This window comes from Microcebus murinus, chromosome 4, assembly GCF_040939455.1.
Source record: "Microcebus murinus isolate Inina chromosome 4, M.murinus_Inina_mat1.0, whole genome shotgun sequence".
NCBI lineage: Eukaryota > Metazoa > Chordata > Mammalia > Primates > Cheirogaleidae > Microcebus > Microcebus murinus.
In genome coordinates, this window is record NC_134107.1 from 68,281,513 (window position 1) to 68,299,886 (window position 18,374).

Sequence of the window (18,374 nt, forward strand, 5' to 3'; positions counted from 1 at the left end):
ATCTCTGAAAAGTCACCCTAAAAAAACACAGCATAATTCAAAGAGAAAAGTGGGCTTACTAATGCCACACAGCTCCAAAACAAGTCTTTCAGACTTCACTTCCAACCTGATTGCCACTCTTAAGGCTCTTCTATTCAGAAATTCTGAATTCTTATCTGCCCTCCAGAGTTCAACTCAAATGTCACTTCCCTGATAAAGCATTCTGTGAACCCCGGCCCCGAGTCCAGAATAGATCATACATTCTCCCATTAAGCATTCATTTAGCACCTGGGCTTCTCTATTACAATACTTACCATAATTATATATACAATAAAAATTACTCTATTGCTCATTTTATGCCCTTTTGCCCTAACAGAATGTAAGTAATCTCCAGTAGGGCAAAAAGAGGACTCCCGTTTTTACAACTGCATCCTCTGAACTCAGCATAAAGTGTTTAATATTTGTTAAAATAAGTCAAACAAGAAAGAAGGTTTAGATATTTTGGTCTGTGTTCTACCACTCAGTGTAAAATGCATAAATAAGCACGTTCACTTAAAAAAAAAATAGCAATGTGGTCTTAAAGTCACCATGTTAATCGAACATTTAGTGTGGCCGAGTGACATAAAGTGTATTCACTCATTTTTTTGAAGAAATTTGCTAGTGGCGTTAGCACTGAAACAGCTTCTGTTTATTTTAGCAAGATATTAATTCATAAAAGCTGCACTTCCTGACAGCTGTGCCTTTCTCTCAAGATTTTTCAAGTGTTCTCCCTTTATAGCTGAATAATGCAAAAAGGGCCCTGGTTGCCAATGGTGAAACATGGAGAGAATCCCAAACTCCAACCACCAAAGCAATATTCTTATTAAAATGATATAATCCAAAAGGCATAATAATATCACGGAATATAAAAGGAGTGGATCAGAGAATACTAAGTGTACAGTACAATAATGTTAACTAGAAGCACAAGGTTGTATAGCAAGGCACCTTGCACGATTAAAACTCTATACTCTTTAAACACCACCACCATTTCCTCTTCCCCCCACCCCTGGCAACCACCATTCTTCTTTCTATTTCTACATGTTTGACTACTTTAGATACTTCTTATAAGCAGAATCATGCAGTATTTGTCTTTCTGTAACTGGTTTATTCCACTTAGCATAATGTCCTCAGGATTCACCCATGTTGTAGCATATGATAGGATTTGTCTTTTCTATGGTTGAATAATGCTCCCTTGTATGTGTATACCATATTTTGTTTACCCATCCATTCACTGATGGGCATTTAGATTGTTTCTATCTCTTGGCTATTGTGAATAATGCTCAACACACATGGAAATAAAAAATATATCTTCCAGATTCTGATTTCAATTCTTTTGAATAAATATTCAGAAGTAGGATTGTTGAATCACATGAAAGCTCTATTTTTAATTTTTTGAGGAACCTCCATACTGTTTTCCATTGCAACTACACCATTTACACCAACAGTGCAGGAGGGTTCCAATTTCTCCAGATCCTCAACAACATTCATTATTTTCCATTTCTTTTTATAATGGTCATACTAATTGGTGCAAGGTGATACCTCTCATTGTGACTTTAATTTGCATTTCCCAGATGGTTAGTGATGTTGAACATATTTTCATATATCTGTTGGCCATCTGTAGGTCTTTGGAAAAATGTCTATTGCGGTCCTTTGTTCATTTTTTTAATCAGGTTATTTATTTTTTGGTTATTGAGTTGGAGGAGTACCTTACATCTTTTGGCTATTAAGCCCTTACCAGGTATATGGTTTGCAAATGTTTTTTCTCCCATTCTGTAGGCTGCCTTTTCACTCAGCTTATTGTTTCTTTCACTGTGCAGAAGTATTTTAGTTTGATGTAGTCTCACTTATCTATTTTTGCTTTTGTTGCCTGTGGTTTGATGTCTTATCCAGGAAATCATTGCCAAGACCAGTGTTATGAAACATTCCCCTATATTTCATCTAATGGTTTTATAGTTTTATGTTTTACTTTTCAGTCTTTTATTCATTTTGAGTTGATTTTTGTATATGGTGTAAGATAAGGGTCCAATTTTATTCTTTTGTATGTGGATGTCCTGTTTCCCTAACATTATTTGTTAAAGAGACTATTCTTTCCTCCTGTATAGTCTTTACACCCTTGCTGAAAATCATGTGACTGTATGTGTGGGTTTATTTCTGGACTCTCTATTCTGTTTCATTAGTTGATATGTCTATCTTAACACCAGTGACTTACTGTTTTGATTACTGTACCTTTGTAATATGTTTTAAGTTCAGGAGGCATATGGCTTCCAGCTTTGATCTTCTTTCCCAATACTTTTTTTTACTTATTTTTATTTTTTTTACTATTTGGGTTCTTTGTGGTCCCATATGAATTTAGGATTGCTTTTTCTATTTCTATAAAAAATGCCATTGATATTTTGATAGGAATTGCATTAAATTGTATAGATTAAGTAGTACAGACATTTTAAAAATACTAAGTTGTTCACCCCATGAACATGTGATATCTGTACATTTATTGTGTCTTTAATTTTTTTCAGCAGTGTTTTATAGTTTTCAGTGTACAAATCTTATGCCTCCTTGGTTAAGTTTATTCCTCAATATTTAATTATTTTGGATGCTATTTTAAATGGAATTGTTTTCTTAATTCCCTTTCAGATGATTTTCTACATATGATTTTCTTCATATGATTTTCTACAGATCATGATATCTATGAACAGAGATAATTTTACTTCTCCCTACCAAATTTGGGAGTCTTTTATAATTGTTCTAGTTAGTACTTCCAATATTATGTTGAATAGAAGTGGTAAGAGTAGGAATCCTTATCTTGTTCCTAATCTTAGAGGAAAAGCTTTCAGTTTTTCACCATTGAATATGATGTTAACTTTGGGCTTTTCATATATGGTCTTTATAATGTAAGATAGTTTTCTTGTATTGCTAGTTTGTTGAATGTTTTTATCATGAAAATGTGTCCATTTTGTCAAATGCTTTTTCTGCATCTATTGAGATGATCACGTAATGTTTACACTTCATTCTCTTAATATAACGTATCTCATTGATTGACTTTCACATCATGAACCATCCTTGCATACCAGGAATAAATCCCACTTGGTTATGTGTGATCTTTCCATTATACTGTTAAATTTGGTTTGCTAGTACATTTATATTCATCAGGGATATTGGCATGTCATTTTCTTTTCCTGTGGTGTCATTTTCTAGCTTTGGTATTAGGATAATGCTGGCCTTATAAACTGAGTTTGGGCTTGTTCCCTCCTGTTCAGTTTTTTAGAAGAGTTTGAGAAGGATTGGCATTAATTCTTTTTAAATTGTTTGGTATAATTCACCCTTGAAGCCATCTTGTCCAGGGCTTTTTTTTTGTGGGGAGGAGTTTGATTATAGATTTGATGTCTTTATTATTTATAGGCTTGTTTAAAATTTTTATTCTTCATGATTCAATCTTGGTAGGTTGTCTGTTTCTAGGAATTGGCCCATTTCATCTAGGTTATCTAACTTGTACAAGTGTTCCTGGTACTCTTTTATAGGCCATATAAAAGACTAGTAATGTCTAGGTAAGTAAAAAACTAGTAAAAGACTAGTAATTCCATATAATCACTAGTAATGTAACTTCTTTCATTTTTTTTAATTTTAGTTATCTGAGTCTTCTCTCTTTTTTTCTTAGTTAATCTAGCTAAAGGTTTGTTAATTTAGTTGCTTTCAAAAAACCAACTCTTAGTTTCATTGATTTTTCTATTGTTTATTTTATTTCTTCTCTAATCTTAATTATTTCTTATTAACTTTGTGCTTAGTTTGTTCTCCTTTTTTTAGTTCCTTGAAATGTAAAGTTAGGTTGTTCATTTGAGATCTTTCTTCTTTTTAAATGTAAATGTTTATCACTATAAACCTTCTTCTTGTACTGTTTTTTTTTTTTGTTGCATCCTGTAAGTTTTGGTGTGTTGTGCTTTCATTTGTTTCAAAATATTCGCTTTTGTTTCTTCTTTGGCTTATTGATTGTTAAGAATGAGTTGTTTAATTTCCACATTTATAAATTTTCCAGTTTTCCTTCTGTCATTAATTTCTATATTAATTCTCTTGTGTTTGAAAAATATATTTGGTATGATTTCAATCTTCTTAAATTTTTAAGACTTATTTTGAGACCTAACATGTGATCTATCCTGGAAAATGTTCTGTGTGTGCTTGAGAATAATATGTAATCTGCTATTGTTGGGTGGAATGTTTTATATACGTTAGGTCCATTTGTTCAATAGTGTTGTTCAAGCCCTCTATTTCTGCGTTTATCTTCTGTATGAATATTCTACCCATTATTGAAAGTGGGGTATTAAAATCCCCAACTTTTTTTGGTTTTTTATTTTATTTTAGCGTATTATGGGGGTACAAGTGTTAAGGTTACTTATATCGCCCATGCCCCCTTACCCCAAGTCAGAACCTCAAGCATGACCATTTCCCAAACATTGCACATCTCACTCATTATGTTTGTATATAGCCATCCCCTCCTCCTCCCTCCCACCTGCCCGACACCCGATAAATGTTATTCCTATATGTCCACTTAGGTGTTGATCTGTTAATACCAATTTGCTAGGGAGTACATGTGGTGCTTGTTTTTCCATTCCTGAGATAGTTCACTTAGTAGAATGGGTTCCAGCTCTATCCAGGAAAATACAAGAGGTGCTATATAACCATTGTTTCTTAAAACTGAATAGTACTCCATGGTATACATATACCACATTTTATTAATCCACTCACGTATTGATGGGCACTTGGGTTGTTTCTACAACTTTGCAATTGTGAATTGTGCTGCTATAAACATTTGAGTGCAGGTGTGTTTTTCATAAAGTGACTTTTGATCTTTTGGGTAGATGCCCAGTAGTGGAATTGCTGGATCAAATGGTAGATCTACTTGTATTGCTTTAAGGTATCTCCAGATTGCTTTCCACAGAGGTTGAACTAGTTTGCAGTCCCACCAGCAGTATAGGAGTGTTCCTATCTCTCCGCATCCATGCCAACTTTTATTGTTTAGGAACTTTTTTTTTTAACATTTTTTTTTATTTCAGCGTATTATGGGGGTACAGATTTTAAGGTTTCAATAAATGCCCATTTCCCACCCTCCACCCAAAAGTCTGAGTCTCCATCATGACCATCCCCCAGATGGTGCACATCTCACTCATTATGTATGTATGTACCCGTCCCCTTCCCCCCTCCCACCTGCCCAATACCCTATTACTGTAGTACCTATGTGTCCACTTAGGTGCTACTCAGTTAATACCAGTTTGCTGGAGAATATATCTGGTGCTTGTTTTTCCATTCTTGGGATACTTCACTTAGTAGTATGGGTTCCAGCTCTAACCAGGAAAATATAAGATGTGCTATATCACCATTGTTTCTTAGAGCTGAATAGTACTCCATGGTATACATATACCACATTTTATTAATCCATTCTTGGATTGATGGGCACTTGGGCTGTTTCCACAGCCTTGCAATTATGAATTGTGCTGCTACAAACATTCGAGTGCAGGTGTCTTTTTTGTAGAGTGTCATTGGATCATTTGGGTAGATGCCCAGCAATGGGATTGCTGGATCAAATGGTAGATTCACTTCTATCACTTTAAGGTATCTCCATAATGCTTTCCACAGAGGTTGAACGAGTTTGCAGTCCCACCAGCAGTGTAGGAGTGTTCCTCTCTCTCCGCAACCACGCCAGCATTTATTGTTTGGAGATTTTTTGATAAAGGCCATTCTCACTGGGGTTAAGTGATATCTCATTGTGGTTTTGATTTGCATTTCCCCGATGATTAGAGATGTTGAGCATTGTTTCATATGTTTGTTGGCCATTATTCTGTCTTCTTTTGAGAAGTTTCTGTTCATGTCCTTTGCCCACTTTTTGATAGGGTTATTTGATTTTTTCCTTCTTGATTTTCCTGAGTTCTAAATAAATTCTCGTTATTAGCCCTTTATTGGATGTGTATCTTGCGAAAATTTTCTCCCATTCTGTGGGTTGTCTGTTTGCTCTCTTGACAGTTTCTTTGGCTGTGCAGAAGCTTTTTAATTTGATCAGGTCCCATTTATTTTTGTTGCTGCTGTGATTGCCTTTGGGGTCTTCTTCATAAATTCTTTGTCTAGGCCAATGTCTAGAAGAGTATCTCCAACGTTTTCCTGTAGAATTCTAAAACTTTCACACCTAAGGTTCAAGTCTGCTACCCAGCGTGAGTTGATTTTTATGAGAGATGAAAAGTGTGGGTCTTGTTTCAGTCTTCTACATGTGGCTATCCAGTTTACCTAGCACCATTTATTGAATAAGGATTCTTTATTCCTCCCTTTAGTTTTATTAATGGTTGTTTCACATATTTGAGTGCACTAATGTTAGGTGCACATATATTTAAAATTGTTAAATTTTCCTGGTGAATTGACTGGTTTATTATTATATAATGTATTTATTTGTCTCCTTCAAAAGTTTTTACTTAATGTCAGTTTTGTCTGATATAGTAATGGTATAACCATCACTGATATGTTTTGTTTACCATATGTATGGAATATCCTTTTCCATCCTTTCACTTTCATTCTATGTGTGTCATTAAATCTAAAGTGAGTCTTATAGACGAATATAGTTGAATCTTGTTTTTAAATCCATTCTATTTCATGTTCTCTGATTGTGGAGTTTAACCCATTTATATTTAAAGTAATTATTGATAGGGAAAGACTTATACTACTGCCATTTTGTTAATGGTTTTCTGTCTTGTAGCTATTTTTGTCTCCTTTCCTCTCATGTTCTTCCTTTGTGTTTTATTTATTTTTTGTAGTGATTTTTTTATTCCTTTATTACTTTCTTTTGTTTGTCTTCTATAGCTATTTTTATTGGTTATGATGGGGCTTAAATAAAATATTTTATGGTCATAATATATTCTAAGCTGATCACGAATTAACTTCAATTGCATATAAATACTCGTTTATTCTCCCCCTACATATATGTTTTTGATTTCACAAATTACATCTTTTTATATTGTGTATACATTAGCATGTTTTGTTATATTTTTATATTTTTTTCTTTGGCTTCTTCTTTAGTTCTTAACACAGGAACTGTAGTACTAAACACTGAGTTTTGTGGACGAGGCATCAATATGCTTTTGTCCAAGTCTTCATACATTTGAAAGTTAATTGAATTATTCAAATTGTATTGACTTAGATCTTGGGAACTTAATGTATGTAACATGTATGTTATTTCCATGTTCTTGTTTCCCTGACTCTTCCCATGCTAGATGCCCTATTGAATCTTTCCTGGTTGCCAGAAGCAGATTTGTTAGTGTGGGAGAGTGTGGGGGCCTAAGGAAGGGCACGGGCATGTGCTATCCCCTGTGCTAAGTTTTATGAGGGAGGAAATGCATGAATAATAAGATGTGTAAAAATAACATTATGATAGTGAGTCATAACTGAAAAAAAGAAAGAGGGAAGGAGTGGGGAGAAAGGAAGGAGGAAAAGAGGGATGAAAAGAAGGGAAGGAGGGTGGGAGGGAGGAAAAAAGAGAGGGAGGCAGAGGGAGGAAGGCAACAGTCACAAACTAAGGCAAGAAATCTCTTTAAAATGATGATTAATACACTCATCAGGTGGAATGCACAGAATGAAAATGAAGCAAACATAAATGGACATTCCTCTGACTGTGGGACAGTCTTGCACATACTCCAAAGGCCCTATTGAAGCACAGTACCAGGGTTTTTGGAGTTTAGGATTTGAGAGGCAACCATAAAGTAGAATCAGTCCTTGTTTAGTTTAAATAAGCTCTTACCTTTCTGGAATGACTTGTAATACATATTCTCTAGGTTTATCAAAGGGTTAAAAAACCTTCTAGTTTAAAAATAAGCCAGATTCTGACTTGTCAGAGATAATTCATCTACAGATTGGCCTAAAGGCAAGGGTATGGGCTAACAGAAATGACAGGCTTTCTTTTAGCTAAGTGATCTCTTCTCCCTAGAGACTTGACATTTTAGTAGTTTTACCTAATTGGTGTTGCTTTAGCCAGTGCATTTCAAATTCACTTTTAATTAATCACCTCCTCCTATGTGATTTCATATTATTTTGCTTTGTATTCATTCATTCCCTTCAATAAATATTTATTGAGTGCCTGTTCTATACGAGAAACTATTCTATAAAGTGCTGAACTACAGACAGGGTAGAATTCTATAATAGTAGGGAAGAAAGACCTTGAATAAACAAGTGTGCTGAGTGATGAAATAGAGATATACAGGGACCATGTGCGGAATCTCCCCTGCTTTTGCACTTGCTCCATTAAGGTGAGTTCTACAATTGTAAGTGGGTACATTTGCCTGTTCTACTTGATTGTAAGCTGTTGAAGAGAAAGGACTATCCTTTATTTTAAAAATCATACTCTTTTTCCCATTGTTCCATAATATAATTATTTCTCAGTAAGTATTTGTTGAATTGAACTGGAAAATATTGGACTTGGGTTAAGAAAACATGCTCTAGTTGCAACTCTGCCACTAACTAGCTGTCTCATTTTGGAAAGTCACTATAACTTGGTAAGTTTTAATTCCCTCATTTGTAAAATTAAAAGAGTGGACTAGAGTCAATGAGGTCACATTTAATGGTTACTGAAAGATAGGTATAGCTGACAAGTGATGTCCTGTCAACATCTTTAGGTTTAATAATAATGTCTTCCAATTGACTATAGAGATATAGATTTAACACATTATTAAAAGTGTGTTGGTTTATTATTATTTTAACACACAACAAGGTGGTTGAAGAATATGGCATGGCGAATTTTTTGGCTTATTTTCTCAATTTTGCATTCTTTCAATAAAAGTTCGCCAAATAGAGAGGCAATATGATATGGTGGTTAAAAGAATGGCCTCTGAAGTCAGACTGTTACTTTCGTTCTACCTCCATCATTTATTCAAGAGTGGAGAGAAGGGCCCAGTACCCTTCCCTAACAGCTCTTCATTGCACCCATTTAAGTGCTGAGTACGTTTTCATTGCTGCATAAATATTTGAAGTCTGATGGAATTTTCTTCTCCTCTGGCACATTTCTTTCTATGTTTTTGCCTAATGTGATAAAGCTTTGTACAACATTTATGCACTTCTTTTCTTCTATTCATAGTAAACAAGGCATAAGTTTTTGAGTCAGACTTCTGGGTTCATATCCCAACTCTGCCCATTATTAGCTATGAACTTGGGCAAGTCACTAAACATTTCAGTGCCTCAGTTTTCGTTTATAAAATAAGCTTGTGAATAGTTCTACTTCATAGGATTTAAGTGAAAATAGCATGAGTTAATGTCTGTAAAGTTCTTAGCACAGCATCTGGAACATAATAATGCTCAATAATCTCTCTCTCTCTCTCTCTCTCTCTCTCTCTCTCTCTCTCTCTCTCTCTTTCTCTCTCATCATTCCCCTCCCCATTTCAACTATAAGTTCCAGAGGCTGACATTTAAAAATTCTGCAGTGCCTATATACAGACACTCAATAAAGGTCAGTTGATTTCAGCTGAATGGCAGGATTCCATATTGTTCCTAAACTTATCTTCCCAACTCATATTTTGGGCAAGGCTAACTAAAGCACATCACTATAGACCACCACTAACATATCTATCATTTATTGAATGTTTACAATGTGTCCCAAGCATATGTATTTCATTTGATCCTAATAATCCTTTATGGTAAACATTGAGACAACAATTTAAGAAAAAGAAATAGGATTAGAAAGATTCTGTAATTTTCCCATGGTCACAGCATTAGTAATGAGTGGAACCTGAAAGAAAATTGAGGTCCATGCAACACTGGAGCTATGCATGAAAACCTGTGCAAAACAACATCTCATATTTGTGTAAAACTTTAGTTTTTTAAAACACTGTTACATCCTTGATTTTTCTTAATCCTCACAATAGCCCCATATAGTAGCAGGGCAGGGGAAAAAAAACCAAGGGTCATTACCATGAAATAACATATCTAAGGTCACACAGTTACTAAATGATATTGTTGGAACCAGAATTCATAGCTCAGTGTTCAGTCCCAATTTTTCCACTATTCCATCCTGTTTTCCTACCCAGCATACTCCCTTTCTAGGTATGAACATGTGACTTCTTGTCCCTGTCTCTGTCATCAAAAAATGGGTAAAAGATGAGGTACACTTAGTGACCCTAGATGTGAAATTTGAAAGTTTGGTGTCTACATAAAATTTGCATTTACCTTCTCTGTTTTTATTTACAGATCCTATGGAAAGTATTAATTGGGATTTTGAAAGGTATAAGGAAAATGGTTTTCCAAACTTGAAGTGTTAAATAAAAATAAAGTTTTTGCCTTAATTATATTTTCTTATTACAAGCCTAGGAGCATCTGCAGTTTCTTGCAGCCACAGGAAAAAGGTTTGGATTTACGTAAACCCCATTGTTCCTAGCTGTGAAATATAGCCACAGTTTTAATATATAACAGCTTTAATATAGAAACTTACAGAATTAGAGCTAATTCTTATATGAGTCCTGAAAGGCAAGTGTTATCATTTCTATTTCCAGATAAGGAAATTGAGGTTCAGAGAAGTTAAGTAATTGCTCAAGGTCATGCAGAGGCAACTATTAAATAGCAAAACTGTGATTCAAACCCAGATCAGTCTGATTCCAAAACTTGTGCTTCCCACTTGCACTGTTACTTCTATCAAAAAAAAAAAAAAAAAAGCGAAAAATAATCTGAGTTTTCTACCTTCCTTTGGCTGATAAAAGTACTTTAAATGGTGATCTCTGAGTCAAACTGGGGAGGTTTTGAGAAAACAACTCAAAGTCTAATTATGTAAAACCCATGTTGGTGAGAAGGCCAAGCAGAAATGAGTTATCAGCTACTTGGGGGTGAAGTTTTCCACTACCTAACTGAATATTCAATTAGTCCTGCTGGGCTAAATGAAATGTGGTATTGTACACTTAAGTGCCAAAGTACCTGCTGTGAGACCTTTCAAAGAAATCTTCTTTATTCTAGATCTCACCCATAAGCCAACAAAACAGACATTGATTGAAAATTATCTGTGGGTTGAGTTCTGCAAAACTGGTATTGGACCCAAGACATTCCAGTTGGAGCACAGGTACTGACACTGAAAATACATTTGGAAGGATTTACCTGGTACAAATTTATTAGCACACAACCGACAATAATATATTTTCTACATAGGTCATTTATTTCATACTTGTAATATGTTATTTTCAGTGTAATTTGTGCAGCAAAGACTATGCATATATCACTTTATATGCAATTTCCTAAATAATCATTCACCAGTAAAGAAAGGTTCGAACTCAATCATTTGATATTTTTCCTTTCTTACTTTTATAATTCCCCATTGAAGACAACAATATTCCTTACACTTATTTAAGCAGATAATGTGTAGAAAGTACGGAGGGTAATGGAGGAACTTACTGTCTGTTTGTAGTCTACCAGGTGGCCTTTTTCAATTAGGAAGGCAGCACATTAAAAACAGCACCTCATACCATGTGGAAAGGATCAACAGACAACCTAAAAAGGACCTTGATAATGATCACATCCTTCTCCACTGGTATGGTTACTATATCATAGCAGACAAGCCCTTTTTGAGCTCCAGAAATTGCCTAGACCATTCAAGATAGAAATCAATCTACTTCAACTGAAGTGGAAAAGAAAATAAAGAACAGTGAAACAAATCCCTCCAGGAGGGAGAATCCCATAGTAAGTCTCATTATAAAGTGCAATGCAGGCTCTTGAGACCCAGGAGAACCCAGGTGATTGGATGAGTAGGAGTTTTGCACACTTGAATGTCATTTACAAGTACCGCTTATCTTCAAGCCCACTTTTCAGAGACCTCCACAGCATTCTTTTAGCTGTTCACATGTAAAATCCCTCTTGATTTACAAAGAATTCTCTAAGGAAAAATGGAAAGGACTGATATTCCTCTGTTGCCTTGGTCCAGGGGAAGGTGCTTTAAAAATCACGCAGTGTTTCTGAAAATGAAATTGCATTCTCTGCTAAACATCTGCATTCCAAATGGTTCCCCAACTAGTGAAAACACAATTGCTTTTGCCTTAAAGTAGGCTCTGACTAAAGTATGTGCTCCTCTGATCTAGGGCTGTGTCAGTCATTGGGTTTGGTCCATGACGGTCTTGGCATTCAGTCTACACTTTCTTTTTTGTGACATTGCTGATCTCTGCTATATTCTTCTGTTGGAGCAGAAAAGAGCTGGCACCTTTTCAAAAGTAATCTAAAGCAATCACTCTAGTTCCTAATAACTTTGGATTACATGTACATTTCTGTTACAGGAAAGTAAAAGGCTATTACTTTTTTCTTAAAACCAAGCTCCTTAATTGAAAAATGAAACTCATACAATAGCAGCATTCACAATAAAATAGTTTTGTGTCTGGATACACGATAAAACCCATAATGTTTAGTTTTGCATTTCAATTCTCTTATAGTCTGTTCTATGAGTCCAAAGTGTTTAGATCTCCTTTAATCCTCATTAATATCACACATACTGGGAATTAATTTATTCTAAGGACATGAGATATCAGACCAATCATTTAAGGCTTACAAATGCCTAAGAATATTATTGTCACAAATACAGTGACACTTTCAGAATGGCAGGGATCAGAGAAACAGAGCAGGATTGTGTGAGTGTGTTTGTGCATGTGTTAGGGTGGCAGGCAAGAGAAGGGGTGTATCTGCTCCCAAACTATAGGATCTGCCTACAGATGAAACACTTCCACATGCCCTGCGGGTTGGCCATACCCCTACAATACCCAAATATTAAACAGAGTTTCTCAGAGCAACAGACTCTAGGACCTTCACTAAATCAAGATTTAAAATAGGAATTATTCTCACAGAATTCCTTCCTTTAGAGTATGCCAATTTTATGTTTCAGTCTCCTGGAATCACATGAAAAATCAGGATAGAGGAAAGTTTTTACTGTCAAAATGCTGAAAGATTTGGTTTTTATGAAAATAATGTTCATATTTTTTATAGATAGAAACCCTAGATCTTCTGAGGTCTGACCTGCATTAGAGATCATATAAGTATAGAGGTCTGAGGGGAAACTCTGATGCATTTTGCTAATTTCTTCAAATTATTGAATTGCTATATTTATCCACTAGCAGATATAGAGGTGTTTATTTACCAGAGACAAGTGACACATGACATAGTTTTCTCAGGATCTCCGTTGGCTTTCAAACATAATGTTGCTTGTTGACATTTTCAATTCTCAAAGAATAGCAAAAACTATTGAAATAGCTAAAACTATTTGCACATAAGCCTAATAACTAAATACGGGAAACAATTTGGGGCAGATAATTTTGTTCATTCATTCAACAAATATTAATTAAACACCTACTGTAACCCAGTGCTTTACCTGATATTCAGTTTACAGCATTATATCAGATCAATATTGTCACTGCCCTGATGTTGATTTCGGACTAATGGAGGATACCTTGAATAAAAAACTGTGGAGATAATCATTTAATTACAACTTTGATAGCACCACTAATAGCACCACTAGAAGTTTAGAGGCCGTGAGAATATGTAAGAGAGGCTTTAGGGATAGCTTCCCTGAGAAAGTGACACTTCAACTGAGAAAGCTAATGTATATGAAAGTAAAATCTGTTCCACTCTAGATCAACTTGGCAAATAAAATCAGAATGTGTTAATTTACAACCTGAAATGTATATCTCCACAGGAAAAAAATGCATTCCAAAAGGCAAATAGATAAAATTTGAAACTCCCAAATGTAGGTTTTCTTATTATTTAAAACTGACAAAATGTACACTGGGGAAAGTAATCCTTATTCAATAAACAGTGCTAGGAAAACTGGATAGCCACATGTAGAAAACTGAAATAGGACCCACACCTTTCACCTCTCACAAAAAATAACTCACGCTAGGTAACAGACTTGAACCTTACCTGTGAAAGTTTTAGAATTCTAGAGGAAAACATTGGAAATACTCTTGTAGACATTGGTCTAGGCAAAGAATTTATGAAGAAGACCCCAAAGGCAATCACAGCAGCAACAAAAATAAATGGGACCTGATCAAATTAAAAAGCTTCTGCACAGCCAAAGAAACTGTCAAGAGAGCAAACAGACAACCCACAGAATGGGAGAAAATTTTCACAAGCTACACATCCAATAAAGGGCTAGAACTCAGGAAAATCAAGAAGGAAAAATCAAACAACCCTATCAAAATGTGGGCAAAGGACAAGAACAGAAATTTTTCAAAAGAAGACAGAATAATGGCCAACAAGTATATGAAACAATGCTCAACATTTCTAATCATCAGGGAAATGCAAATCAAAACCACAATGAGATATTATCTATCTCCAGTAAGAATGGCCCTTATCAAAAAGTCCCCAAACAATAAATGTTGGCATGGATGTGGAGAGATAGGAACACTCCTACACTGCTGGTGGGACTGCAAACTAGTTCGACCTCTGTGGAAAGCAATCTGGAGATACCTTAAAGCAATACAAGTAGATCTACCATTTGATCCAGCAATTCCACTACTGGGCATCTACCCAAAAGATCAAAAGTCACTTTATGAAAAATACACCTGCAGTCAAATGTTTATAGCAGCACAATTCACAATTGCAAAGTTGTGGAAACCCAAGTGCCCATCAATTCATGAGTGGACTAATAAAATGTGGTATATGTATACCATGGAGTACTGTTAAGCTTTAAGAAACAATGGTAATATAACACCTCTTGTATTTTCCTGAGTAGAGCTGGAACCCAGCCTACTAAGTGAAGTATCTCAGGAATGGAAAAACAAGCACCACATGTACTCACCAGCAAATTGGTATTAATGGATCAACACCTAAGTAGACATATACGAATAACGTTTATCGGGTATCAGGCAGATGGGAGGGGGAGGAGGGGATGGGTATATACAAACATAATGAGTGAGATGTGCAATGTTTGGGGGATGGCCATGCTTGAAGCTCTGACTCGAGGGGGTGGGGGCATGAGCAATATGCATAACCTTAACATTTGTATCCGCATAATATGCTGAAAAAAAAAGAATCAATGCCAAATAATTGGGAGGTAGTTAAATTAAAAAAAAAAACACCAAAATATTCCATTCATAATGTTATGAATGCCTATCGTATTTTGATTCAATAAAAAATTCCAATCTGAAAAGATTTCATTCCAAAAAAATAAAAAAATAAAACTGATACCATCTAGAATCAAGTCAATTCATTATATTTTAAGTAAAGTTCCTTACTACAAAAACAGAAAGAATAAAGCAAGCCAGAAAGAAAGAAAAGGAGAGAGAAATGGAGGGAGGGAGGGAGTAAAATGTGGACAATCATTTTAACATGGTTTCAAAATAATACAAAGAGTTTTATATCATTGCTGGCACTGGTAGCAACATTGTGCTGCTAGGATAATCTTAAAAACAAAACAAAACTCTCTGATTTTGATAACAAGGACATGCCCCAAGTGGGAATTACTGAAATATTTATTAAGCAAGTAGGATGACAATACTGACAGATCTCTGAGGAATTCTGTACCAAATATTCAAGCTGAGATGACCCTTCTAAAGTAATATAGGTATGCTGAGGATTTAGGTTTTCCAACAGTTCCAAACGCTTTAACCCTGGGCTTTGTCATTTCTATCTACCCACATTGCTAGGAATAGGATCTTTCACTCATGGAGTACTTAAAACCTTCAGTGGGAGAAATGGATTTGAATCTCACTGAACCATCAATCAGCTATAGGCCCCCACAAGAAGTTATTTAACTTCTCTTAGCCTCAGTCACCTTATCTGTGATATGAAGATGATAATGCTTACTTAGGATTGTTGTGAGGAATGAATGAGGTAATACTTCTAATGTAGTTAGCATCATGCTTGTCTGGTACTTTGCCAAGGCTCAAATTTTAGGGCAATAGCTGTGATGATGATGATGTAAATGACTATGAAGAAGCCACTCCAATGACAGGGCTGGAATAAGACATTTAGTAACTCCAAGCCATGAAATGATTACTAGTCCCACCAATATACTTTAACATAAATTTTTATTCTTTTAATTAATATCACAACACTCATATTTATAAAGCAATTAAAATAGCTTTCCCAGATTTTTCTTATTGCAAAGTTTTGGCTATTTTTAGCAATAGGACCTTCTTTCATTTATGGGAGGTGGGGGAAGGGGGCATGCCTTACTAGTTCTCTAAACACATCCTTAGTTTGCCTACTGGGTAATTAATTCAACATTGCCCAACATAATGAATGGGAGATGTTAAAAAATAAAAACAAAGAAGGTAAATTCTCTGGTTAAATGCTATCACAATTAGAGAATAGCTGTTTTAGCCTCTTCATGAAGAACTATTTGACTACTTTTCTAGCTTCATCGCTCTCTGTTTCCCAATCTTCTGCTCTAAGTCCAGTTTCTTTTGTACTCGATTCAATTCTGTTTCTCCCAACCATTTTTAATACAACAGTCTGAATATCATGCCACAAAAGTATGGCTACCAGGAAGTGACCACTGATTCATAAAGTTTGCTCCCTTACTTCCAACTCATGGTTTGGCTTCACTTACAGATACTGAGTCCCATGCTAGTCACATGAATCAACTTCCTCTCCTGGCTTCCTATTTGTGACCCATTTTATTGGCTTTCACAAGCTTCTGCCTTATGGTGGGCCTTCACCTCTAATGTGAAGGCGCGAGTCAACATTTATTGAATAGGGCTTCATTTCTCCAGTGTATATTGTTGCCTGCTTTGTTGAAGATCAGTTGGTTGTAGCTAGATGGTTTCATTTCTGGGTTCTCTATTCTATTGGTATATGTCTCTACTTTTATACCAGTACTATGCTCTGTGCATCAAAGAAAAATAATCAACAGAGTTAATAGGCAACCTATAAAATGAGACAAAATATACACAAACTATACATCTGATAAAGGGCTAACATCCAGATCTACAAAGAACTCAATCAACAAGATAAAAATGAACAACCCCATCAAAAGGTAGGCAAAAGACATGAACAGATATTTTTCAAAAGAAGATAGAAAATGGCCTACAAATATATGAAAAAATGCTTAGCATCACTAATCATCAGGGAAATGCAAATGAAAACCACAATGAGATACTACCGTGTCAGAATGGCCATTATTAAAAAGTCAGAAAACCAGAGATGCTGGCATGGATGCAGAGAAAAAAGAATGCTTATTTCAGTCCCACTGTTGGTGGGACTGAAAATAATACCACCTCTATGAAAAACAGTATGGAAAATCCTCAAAGAAATAAATGTAAACCTACCATTCAATCCAGCAATCCCACTGCTGCATATTTATCCAAAGGATATGAAGTCATTTTATCAAAAAGATACCTGCACTCAAATGTTTATCACACCACAATTCACAATTACAAAAATGTAAAATCAACCTAAGTGCCCATTAATTCATGAGTGAATAAAGAAAATGTGGCAAATATATTAATATGTATATACCATGGAGTACTACTCAGCCATAAAAAGGAATGAAATAATATCATTTGCAGCAACTTGGATGGAACTGGAGACCATTATCCTAAGCCAAGTGTCTCAGGAATGGGAAAATAAACACCATATGTACTCTCTAATAATTGGAAGTTAAATAGTAGGCACATATGGGCACAAAAAGATGTAAAGGACAATGGAATCAAAGAAGGGAGGACAGTGGAAGGAAGAGAGGGGTAAAAACTTACTTACTAGGTACAATGAACACCATTCGGATGATGGGCACACTAAAAGCCCCAACTTAAACATTGTACAAGGCATCCATGTAACAAAAACCTTTGTACTCCCTTGATATTTAAAAATAAAAATAAAATAAAATATCATTATAGCATAGCGACCTTGGGTTTTACTGCAAGCTAGCAATTTAGCTGGCATCTGATGCAAAACCAATAAGGGAGCTCCTCATGGATAGAAAAAAGATCAAGCAGGAAGATAAGTGAACTTTATCAAGACACTTGGAATACCATACTATAAAGTCCAGAGGCTAACTCACTGGAAGCATAGGTCTACTGAGGTATCACAATGCCCAGCATGCATAATTTGTCCATTTAAAAGCTGTTATTTGAAAACACAGTTTGAGTCAAGTATCAAATCTGTACATGTCGGGACGAATAACACCGCCAGACAGAGGGTCTCTACAGAAAAGACCAATTCTAGCAGAAACTAGAGGAAAGAAGCAAGAAGACGAGCATACAGCAGACAAGGGCCGGAAGGAGGGGTACCTGAGACCCCGGGAGACTCCACGGGAGGAGGCTGCGGAGGAGAACTGGAGGCTGAGACCACCGGAGCAGCCCGGAGACCAGCGGCAAGGGTAGGTGGAATTGCTGTTTCCCCTCCCCTGCATTCGGGACTGCTGGCGGGCTCCCCAGTGGGTG

General features: G+C 35.7%; 1 protein-coding gene across 13 annotated transcripts in view; it reads right to left on the minus strand.

Annotated features, from left to right (window-relative positions):
• DLG2 (discs large MAGUK scaffold protein 2) overlaps window positions 1-18,374 on the minus strand; it is a 1,870,454-nt gene that overhangs the window by 753,294 nt on the left and 1,098,786 nt on the right. The gene's annotated exons all lie outside the window — the stretch shown is intronic.